At 43.8% G+C, this 10,016-nt stretch overlaps 1 non-coding gene across 1 annotated transcript; it reads left to right on the forward strand.

Moving 5' to 3' along the window:
• The first annotated feature begins 1,064 nt into the window (after positions 1 to 1,064).
• TRNAT-AGU lies at positions 1,065 to 1,138 on the forward strand. The gene has a single exon. It is a non-coding gene; the product is annotated as a tRNA-Thr (tRNA).
• Positions 1,139 to 10,016: the final 8,878 nt, after the last annotated feature.

Raw genomic sequence — 10,016 nt, forward strand, 5'->3', positions numbered from 1 at the left:
ACATTTTAAAGACCTCTGATCAATTTAATGATAAGCCACGAGTCCAGAAGATTAAAGATGAGTAACACCACTCAATTCCTGCCAGAGAGGTGAGAAAATTAAAATGCAGAAAGAAGCACAATTTTTGGACATGGACAATGTGGGGATTTGGTTTGACCAACTTCGTAAATTTCTTACAGGTTGTTTTGTTTTTTAATTTTCAATGAAGGGAGACAGTGTAGGCAGATATAATAATTAAAGTGCCTACTATGTGAACGCACTGTACTTTGCCTGTTGAACATTTTTTAATACAAAAAAGAAGGGGTTCATCCATGGGCTTCCTCAGACTGTCAAAGGGGTCCATGACACCAAAAGGCTAAGAACATCCCCGGACTAGATACTATAATCCATAAATCCACTTACCTGGCAAGAATAAAGTATCATTCCCTGCTGTGTCACAGCACCCTGGAAACATACTGACAAGTGAGGGGGTCACTGTCAACTCCTTAGTGCTGTGGACCTCCCAGTCTTCAATCCAGATATTAAATATTAGGGATAGAGGGACAGGGCTGGAGGCTATGAGTTCGTTGATTAGGGAACCGTTGGGTGAGAAAGCTCCTTATACCATATACCTATAGAGTTTATAGGCAGCTGGGTGGGTAGTGGATATAGAGTTTATAGGGCAGCTGGGTGGGTAGTGGATAGAGCACTGGTTCTGGAGTCAGGAAGACTCCTCTTCCTGAGTTCAGATCTGGCCTCAGACACTTACTAGCTGGGTGACTCTGTACAAGTCACTTCACTCTGTTTGCCTCAGTTTCTTCATCTGTAAAATGATCTGGAGAAGGAAATGGCCAACCACTCCAGCATCTTTGCCAGGAAAACCCCAAATAGGGTCACAAAGAGCATTTGCTCTTCAGATTTTAAGAGTTTCCTGGGGCAATGAGAAGTTAAGTGACTCAGCCAGAGTGATATAATTAATAGGGATCAGAGGAGGGACTTGAAAGCATCCTTCCCACTCTGAGGTAGGCAAAGGGGGGAGGTTCAGAGGGGTCTGGAATTTCCTATGCTACTGTAGCTCCAGCAGGGGCCTCATAGCTTAGTGGTATAAAGCGCCTGCCTAGTAAGCAGGAGATCCTGGGTTCGAATCCCAGTGGGGCCTGTTTACTTTTGCAAGCAATTCACAAATTTTTAAATTAAAAAGTATAAACAACTTCTAATCTTTTCTTCCTACTCCCCCATAAATCACTTTGGGGAGCCTTGAACTAGTGCAACACCCTCATTTTACAAAGGAGGAAACAAGTCCAGAGAGGTCACCTGCCTTGCCTAATCTCACATAAGGCTAAATGGCAGAGCCCAGGTCGCTGGACTCCAAATTCGGACTTTCATGAAAATCAAATGCGATAAATAGTGAAAAGTACTTGACAAACGTTAAAGAGCCAGATAAATGTCAGGTACTACGACTATCTCAGCGGAACCCTACAACAGCATCCTGGATGAATGAATGAGGGAGTTACTGAGAGCTCAGGAGACGAGGGCACACCCATGACCGGGCATCTCGCCGCTATCCTCAGCTTTCTTGGTATGAGATTACAAACTCCACTATACACAGATGGGTAAATTAAAAGCATATACATTATGGTATACATTGAATTAAGCTCTGTTGGGTTTAGCCCAACAATCAGGCAACCTAGGCCTAGGGGCACATGACCCCTTTGTTTCTTGGCCCCAGGAAGGACTCTTCAGGTTCAGGTCAAAACTTTCCAGAGCCCTCAAAATGCGGATTTAAGGGGCCTGCCTGCCCTCCTCGAGGCCGTCCACACACCTCTTTAGCAAATCCCCACCGCCCCCCTTCCCTTACTGGCAGCTCTCTTCTTTCTCTAGTTTATTTGAACAGAACTGCCTCTGGTCAGATAATAAACTCTTTTCTGGCTACCCCCCCCCCCTTCAACGCTTTCAAATCCTCTTTCTGAATCCAGTATCTCCAAACAGCTTCCCTTTTCTCACCGTCCCTGCCCCCACCTTTGTCCCAGCCCCCACCCTCTGGCACCAGCCCGCACAGATGTCTTGTAGCTGCCCGTCAGTCAATGGTTACATTAGCATTTCCAAAGCCCACATTTACATTGCATAACTTTTCAACTATAGGGAAAACAAGGGTTACAATCCAATACACAATAGAAATTGGGAGGGGGGGATTTCTTTACACCTACTTCTTTCTTCGCCATTCTTTAGTGATTACCAGTCTCCTAGACTAGGGGAGCTCATGGTTGTGTGACTCTGGAGCCCCTTTGCAATCACCCTGAGCCAAAAGAACCACATGACTCCTGTGTGCCCTGTAAAGGCCTGGATAAAAGAATGTGCTAATACAGACATTAGAGGGCTGGAAGCGCTCAGGTTCTTAAAGGGGGCAGAAAGAGGGTGAAAGAGCCACATGGGGAAGTAGAAAGAAGAATGCCTCGAGTCAGGAGGGAAGGCTTCCGGGAGGAAGAGAATGGGGGGTGGGGTGGGGAAGTGAAAGGGCCCAAGCCTCCAACTTTGCAGCTGCAAAGGCTCCTGGAGGCCACCTACTCCAGCCCCCTCATTTTAGAGATAATGAAAGTGAGCCCTGGAGGAAGCGATTTGTCATAAGGCACAGCCCCCACTGGAAGTGGCGGATGTTCTGTTAGAGAGTGGGGAAAATGAGATGTGCAAAGGTGCAGAGATGAGAAACTAGCAAGTTCGGGGGAGGGTTCAATCAACAGCAGCCCTGTAAAACGGAAAGAGTTGAGTCTGCAGATTTGAGTTCAAATTCCACCTTTTCTACTTACATTATTTCCTGAGTGACACTGGGCAGAGAACTTAATTAACTTCCTTGGGCTTTGGCACCCACAACTGAACACAATACAATGAACAACCAAGAACAGAAATCAGTCGTGAGGAATAATGAAAGTTTAGAGGAGACCTGACAAAGAAGACTTTGAAAGGCAAGCCCAAGAGTTTGGATATGATAAATGGGTAGCCCCTGGGGCAGCTTTTTGGGATAGAACACTGGTCTTAGAATCAGGAAGCCCACATTCCTGAGTTCAAATCCAGTCTCAGACACTTACTAGCTGGGTGACCCTGGGCAAGTCACTTCACTCTGTTTGCCTCAGTTTCCTCATCTGTAAAATGAGCTGGAGAAGGAAATGGCAAACCGCTCCAGGATCTTTGCCAAGAAAACCCCAAATGGGGTCACCAAGAGCCGAACACAACTGAAGATGACTGAACAACAAAGTATGTCATCTGAAGCTAGTATCCTAACTCTCCCACATGCACCAACTAGTCAGGCTCCCCACAGTTTAAAGGCTACAATGTACCCTCAGGGCTCTTGGAGTCACCCTGAGGGACTGGGGGATATTGCTCTAAAGTTCCTGGAGCCCTGCTGGTGTGTATGCTTCCTACCATGATTTCAATTAGTTAGATACACTTAAGTAGTTTTAGAAGAGGATATTTACTGAAGTGAGGTAGTAAGAACAGTTGGCATGAAACATCCCCTCACTACCCTCTGCCCCCTCAAAAAAAGTCTGTGGCACAGTCTCCCACAAATAAGTCCAAGAGAAATATGGACTTGAGCTTCAAGAGCCCATGTGGCAGAGGGGTAACTCACAGCTGCTGGGAGCCCTTTGGCTGGATGCTGCCCTTCAGGGGACATTTGTCTGCTGGGCTCTCTGTAAGGCCACCTTGGCTCCTGCTGTCAGCTGATATGGGGATGCTGTTAGGGCGACAATAGGATGATAGGAAATACTCCGAAAGGCCAGTCCGTGAGGTCCTCCTCTGGTGAGAAGTCTGGCGAAGACTGAGCCTTGAGCTGAGGGCTCACTCCTCGCCCCCTTCCTCTCCCCTAATGACTCCTTCTCAGGAATTAGCTAAAATCTCCATTTGCTAGAGAACCCAAGGGATTTGACTAAGTTTCCTTAGATAATCTGGACCCTTTCTCTGCAAATCCAGTTCACCGAAGAATTACCCCCACGTAATCTAAAGCATTTGATTGATTGACTGAATAGAGAGGTGTTGAAGCCTCTGATTTAACTGACTCAATTCTTTGATCGAATTCAGCCACGTTGTGAGTGATCGAGGTATCTTGGTCAAACGGGATGGGGCTATCGGGAGCTGCCCCCCCCATACATCCCAAAATCGGGATCAATTAACCTGAGTTCCAATGGGCTGCTCTAAGACAAAGAAAAGTCAAGGCGAGAATCGCAGACCTGGAGATTTGTCCACTGGCCCACCCAGTAACGCTGATGTTCAGCACGAATACTCAAAGAGTGCGGCATGGGAGGGAGGCCATTCGAGGTGGAACATATGTGTTAATACCAGGGGCTCCAAAGAGACTTAAAGGAAACCCTAATCCTAATTGGTTTAAGCCAATCTGGTGGAATTAGTCAAGCACTTCTCCCTAGTTTTAATTGAGGTCATTCTAAATTTTTAAACAACGGGGCCAAATAAATAACTGGAAGACTTATTGGTGTAAGGAATTAATCCCTTTTCTCCCTGCCTCCCAAGGTGTTTGGTCCACAGCTGCTCTGGCACCTGCTCCTTGCTCTGTCCTCACACAATGCTCCAGACCCCTCTCAGGAAGAAGGATTGGAAGCTTCCTGGTGCAAGGAGCACCTGCCCAGCTGTCATGGTCAGCTGTTGGGATGCAGCATGCACCCCAGCATGCTGTCTAATACGTGTGTGTGTGCATAACACATACACATATATACACATACAGTACATGTGTGTGTGTTGTATAAACAGGTCCAGACCAATATATATACACAAATATATTATTATATCATTGTGTATTTTATGTATTATATGTAATATACTAGAATGAAATTATATTATATATGTATATTAATATAATAAATAATATTATAGTCAGTATAACATAATACATGATTTAATAATAATATATTATCATTTTATATATAACATATGTATACATATTAATCTGGATGTGTATGTTTGTGCATATGTGTGTATATATGTGTGTGCGTGCATGTATATATATATGTATATGTATATTTTATATGTGTGTGTATATATATATACATGTAGGGACGTGTACGTGTGTGTGTGTGTGTGTGTGTGTGTGTGTGTGTAGGTCTGGACCCGTGATTTCATCAGCACAGACAGCTCCCACCATGAAAAAACCTCTCCACAAATGCAGATGGGTGAAAGCTCCCATCTTCGAATGCCCCTCTAATTTTGATTTTGGAACTCCTCTGTAATGGAAAGTGTCAGAACTGCCTGGGACAGGGACATTGAGAGGTGAAGGTCACACAGCCAGTATGTGTCCACCATCCACTGAATCAGGGCCCTCAGGCCTCCGACAGCGCCGAGGGCACAAGTAGATGGTATGTGAAGTACTGGACCTGGAGAAGGAAAACCAGAGTTTAAATCCCACCTCAGACATTTACAAGCTGCATAGCCCCTGGGCAAGTCACTTTACCTTAGTTTCTTTGGCTGTAAAATAAGAACAGCAGCACCTACCTTGCTGGGTTGTTGCGAGAGTCAGATGTGGTAATATTTGGAAAGCCCTTAGCACAGTGACTGGCACATAGTAGGCAACGCGTAAATGTTTATTTCTTCCCCTTTCTTGCAACAACAGCTGGGTAGAGAGGAAGCCCCATATCACTCCTGCCAACCCCAATGCCTGGGGCCCCTCATTGGGACTCAGGCAGAGAGAGATACCAGAATGCAATGATTCAGCGCTGCTCAGGACTAGAGGCCTCCTTCAGCACATCACCATGAGCCCTCCCAGGTGCACCAGCCCCTCTCAATGACAAGGCCAGTAGAGTATCTGCCTCAGCCATATGCTACCTGGGCCTGCAATCAGAATTTCTGAGAAAGAAGGAAGGGACCTCAGAAGGGTCATCTACCCCAACCCATACATGAAGGAAATTTCTGTAAGATCCCTGATATGTGTTCCTCTAGCCTCTAAACACCCCTAGTAGGGTGAAGGTCCTACCTTCTGGGATAACCCACCCATTCCACTTGAAGACAGCTCAAATTGTAGGAAACTCAGGGCTAAGCTTCTTGTCATCACTCCTGGTTCTGTCCTCCAAATAATCCCTGATGAAACTAATCATGCCTCTCCTACCTTCCTCTCATTTGAGTCTTCTCCAAGCTAAACATCCCAGTTCCTTCACTTGATCCCCACATAGCATGGACTGGAGGCCCTTCTGCTATCCCACCCACTTCTCCATTCACTCTCCAGCTTATTGGAAGGTCTGGTGCCGCAGGGTCCCTCATTCAGGCGCCAGTTGCCGCCAGCAGCTGTGGCGTTGAAATGGCCAGATGCTGCAGAGAGTGAAAAGAAAAACACAAAACACGGGCCAGGCAGAAGAGCAAAGAACAGCTCCATTTATTATACAGAAGAACAGGGTTTATATACCCTTTTAGGCAACTGGAGTCAACAAATCCACATGCAAGGCATTTACATAATGCGTGACTTCCTCATGCCTTTATTCCCCTTTTACAGTAAACAATATTGTGTTAATAGCCCACTTTAGCACGTGTGTGCCCTGGGGGTTTTGGAGAGAGCATGTGTGTACCAAGGAGGCTTGAAGAGCTCTCATCCCAAGTAGCACATGTATGCCGAGGGAAGGATGGAGAGCCCACGTGCTGAGTTATCAGTCCAAGGGCAAGAACAGGCCTCTGGCCTGTATCTTATCCCAGGACGGACTTTTCTCAGAGCTGGCCCTCTACATCTCCCCCCTTTTAATTAAGATGGAGCTTAAGCTAATGATGAGTCAAATAATGACTTGTAGAAAATAGGGTTTTATGAGACACAATAGTGTTAGGAAGGCAAACAAGGGAAGTAGCAACAAATGTCGCTTAACGGGTTGACTTGTTTTAGGAGTTGCAATAACTCATTGGTAATTCCTGGGGCTTTGCTGTGTTCAATTAGGTGGGTGATAAATTCTAAGTCACTTATATCTCGTCACATTATGATTATGCCATAAATTTGTAGATACAAAGAAATAGGAATATGAGAGACAAGCTTGTACACAGTAATCCCCTTTTAAGTAAATATGGAAGGATTGATTGATGCATTGACAAATCAAAGGGGGCAGTCCCCTTTATGAATATAGATACAAAAAGTCAAAAAGCAATTGTCCCTTTAAGATTCACTTTTACAGCTGTCTGGCAAGGAACATTGTCCGTGAAATCCTCTGGTCCTTAGCATCTGCTCCAGCCATCATCAGCATTGCATCCTCTTCTTCTCTTCCTGTAGGAACCAGCTTTCTGTCCATTCTCCTACAAGAGTGCTCTTAGCACAATGCATAACATTCTCACATTGCTTAAGGAATATTTACAAAGTGAGCCTTCGCATGCATTTCTACCATTATTTATAAAGCTTTACTAAGTTGGTAATAAAAGTTTCTAGTTACTGCAGAATTCCTGGATGTCATAAAGTTTCCTTAGTCAAAAAGGTGTTGTAATAGAATCTCACGTTGGTAACAGTAGGACATCTTAAGGTGAGTCTTAAGCAGGTTGTATAATTTTTTGCACATGTTCTAGTTCTATATATTGCCCAGCAGGATAACACAAAAAAGCTCATAAGATCTACACCTGTTAACAGTACATGATCACATTCCCTCTGAGTAGCTTGAGGCATTCCTCTCAGATACTGATTTAATGCAGAGCAAAATTAATTATGGTCCCAAGTGCCTTTTGCCCTAAACAGCAAGTTTCACCGATCACAGACTTTCAATAAGCAATAAAGATTTGCTAGGACTCACATACATATAAGGGATTTAAACATCTTTCCTTCTCAAATTTAAACTTGTCCAGGTTCAAAAGCCGATCACAATCTTTTCTATGTATTGTATATAATCCGGCAATTTCTCAGCAAGCCAAATTCATTGTTAGAATTTACATAACTCAAACAAGTTCTTTTCCCAGGGCTGATGACCTTGCCCATGCAGATAGTTTCCAGGGGCCGTGGCAGTTAACATGGACTCCAGGAAGTGGTTAATACTGGCACCCTTTGCCTGCTGCCCTCCATACAGGACTGTTCTGAATGGGTAGAACCAACCTTCTTATCCTTTTTTCCTGCCCTCCTCCTCCCCACCTTTTTTTTGTTTTTCTAAGAGAATTTTGATGTCCTTGTTACATCTTTCTTCTTAATATGTTGGATTACATAGACAGCATATTCGCTATCAGATATAATGTTAAGTAGTTATCTTGATACATCATTAGAAAAACTTGCCAGTCAAGGTCATTAGCTAGTAAAAGTTCAACCTGTTCTTTAGTATATGGTTGATGAACAGCATGTGGTCTATTTCCTGTCAGCAATGTGACCCTTTTTATGCTTTTCTGAAGGAGTTGAGCAACCATTTGAGGATAAGGAGAAATGCTTTGAGGCTTGAAATGACAAATAAATCCATTCTAGGATGTCATTTTGTTGGTATAAAGCCCCAGAAGGAATTTTTGGTGTAGGAAGGATAGTAACTTCTAGCAGGTGCTTGGGATCAATCCTATGTTTGGCACTTTTGGAGAGCCTCCTCAACTCTTGTCAGCTGCTGTGAGGCTTGTGGGGTCAATTGTCGAGGAGAACTGGGGTGTGGATCTCCCCTTAAGATCTTGAATAGTTCTCCCAACTCTTGGGTACTTATTTGTAGGTGAGGACAAACCCAATTAATATCTCCAAGCAGCTTTCGAAAATCATGGAGCATCTTAAACTTTTGTCTACAAATGGAGATTTTTGTAGGTGTTACTGGTGTGGGACTCGCTGTCTGCCCTAAATATGGTAAGTTGTATTTTGTCTGGGGAAATGACAAGTCTGTAATTTTTTAATTGTGCTTCAGTTTCCTGAAAAATGAGGTTCAAAATCTCTGCCTGTGGATATGAGCATAGTATGTCATACATGTAATGAACAAGATAAGCTTTGGGATATTTCTCTCATAGGTTGTAAAGCTTGTGCAACATGTCGTTGTCATATGGTAGGACTATTTTTCATCCCTTGTAGCAGGACTTTCCCTTGTAATTTCTTGTGAGGTTCCTTGAGATTAAACAGAATCTGGGATGTAATGGAATAGTATAGAAACAACCTTTTAAATCTATAATCCATAAAAGGCCAGTTCCTAGGTATAATGTTAGGTATGGGGAGTCCTGGTTGAAGATTTCCCATAGTTTCCATTCTATCATTAATTTTTTCAAATCAGTAAGCATTCTCCATTTTCCAGATTTCTTTCTTATAGTGAAAATAGGAGAATTCCAAGGACTGTTGGAGCTTTCAATGTGCCCCACCTTTAACTGTTCATTAACAAGGGCCTGTAGTTTTTCTGATGTTAAAAGCCATTGTTCGACCCATACCAGGAGCCCATCCTTCCAGGTTATCTTAGGTGTCCTATTCTTAGAATTTATGACAGTGGCCCTTCCTAAAAATCCTGGGCAGGAGGGTGAGATTGTATAGTGACCTTCATATATCCCAAGGTCCCTCCCCCATAGACTTATAGGTAGATGTGATAAAACATATGGTCTGAGTTTTCCTTTCTGTTTCTCTACCTCCCAGCTTAACCAGCCTACACTTTGTTTTGGGATGGTGACTGTCCCTACTCCTTGCAGTGACATATCACTTGTTACTAGTAGTCAGGCTTTTGGCCAGTCTGTGATGATTGATTTAAAAGCCATTGTTCGACCCATACCAGGAGCCCATCCTTCCAGGTTATCTTAGGTGTCCTATTCTTAGAATTTATGACAGTGGCCCTTCCTAAAAATCCTGGGCAGGAGGGTGAGATTGTATAGTGACCTTCATATATCCCAAGGTCCCTCCCCCATAGACTTATAGGTAGATGTGATAAAACATATGGTCTGAGTTTTCCTTTCTGTTTCTCTACCTCCCAGCTTAACCAGCCTACACTTTGTTTTGGGATGGTGACTGTCCCTACTCCTTGCAGTGACATATCACTTGTTACTAGTAGTCAGGCTTTTGGCCAGTCTGTGATGATTGATTTGTCTGCTCCAGTATCTATCAATCCCTCAAATTCTATGCCTTCTATTTTTTTTATTTTCAAAGTTGGTCTTTT

This window comes from Trichosurus vulpecula, chromosome X, assembly GCF_011100635.1.
Source record: "Trichosurus vulpecula isolate mTriVul1 chromosome X, mTriVul1.pri, whole genome shotgun sequence".
NCBI classification, from domain to species: domain Eukaryota; kingdom Metazoa; phylum Chordata; class Mammalia; order Diprotodontia; family Phalangeridae; genus Trichosurus; species Trichosurus vulpecula.